We start from the raw sequence: 575 nt of genomic DNA on the forward strand, positions 1-575 counted from the left end.
CCCAGCCACTTCCTTGACTCTTTATCCTGCTTTCTCCCCACCCTGAGCAGCACAAGCAGCACCTGCCCCCTTGAGAACAAACTATCTTTTAGGGATTCGAAGGAGCGTTGGGGCAGCCCGGACAGGGAAGCGGAGGAAGGGGCGGTGGGCTGGCCCTGCTGGCTGTGCTGTGGGGCAGGGACCCCTTGCCCAGCCCTCCCTGGTGTGGGTGCGCTGCCGAGGTGACAGTGTGGCAGCTCAGACACCTTGTGGAGCAGCATCCCCTGGTTTCCCAAGCTCACTGGCCTCACAGTTATTTCTTACAGAATCACAGATTCATCAAATAATAGAATGTGTTGGGCTGGAAGGGACAGTTCAGGGTCATCTGGTCCAGCCCCCTGCAGGGAGCAGGGACATCTTGCACCAGAGCAGGTTGCCCAGAGCCCCGTCCAGCCTGACCTTGGGTGTCTCCAGGGATGGAGCCTCCCCCCCCTCTCTGCGCAACCCCTGCCAGTGTCTCACCACCCTCGGAGTAAAGAACTTCTTCCTGATACCTCATCTCAGTCTCCCCTGCTCTGGGTTAAAACCACTGCACC

The 575-nt window shown here is 59.1% G+C and overlaps 1 protein-coding gene across 1 annotated transcript in view; it reads left to right on the forward strand.

Moving 5' to 3' along the window:
• The window catches only part of LOC104272580 (butyrophilin subfamily 1 member A1-like), a gene marked incomplete at its 3' end in the record, with an annotated part of 3,257 nt that overhangs the window by 776 nt on the left and 1,906 nt on the right, over positions 1-575 (forward strand). The gene's annotated exons all lie outside the window — the stretch shown is intronic.

This window comes from Apaloderma vittatum, unplaced genomic scaffold (genome assembly GCF_000703405.1).
Source record: "Apaloderma vittatum isolate BGI_N311 unplaced genomic scaffold, ASM70340v1 scaffold25574, whole genome shotgun sequence".
NCBI classification, from domain to species: domain Eukaryota; kingdom Metazoa; phylum Chordata; class Aves; order Trogoniformes; family Trogonidae; genus Apaloderma; species Apaloderma vittatum.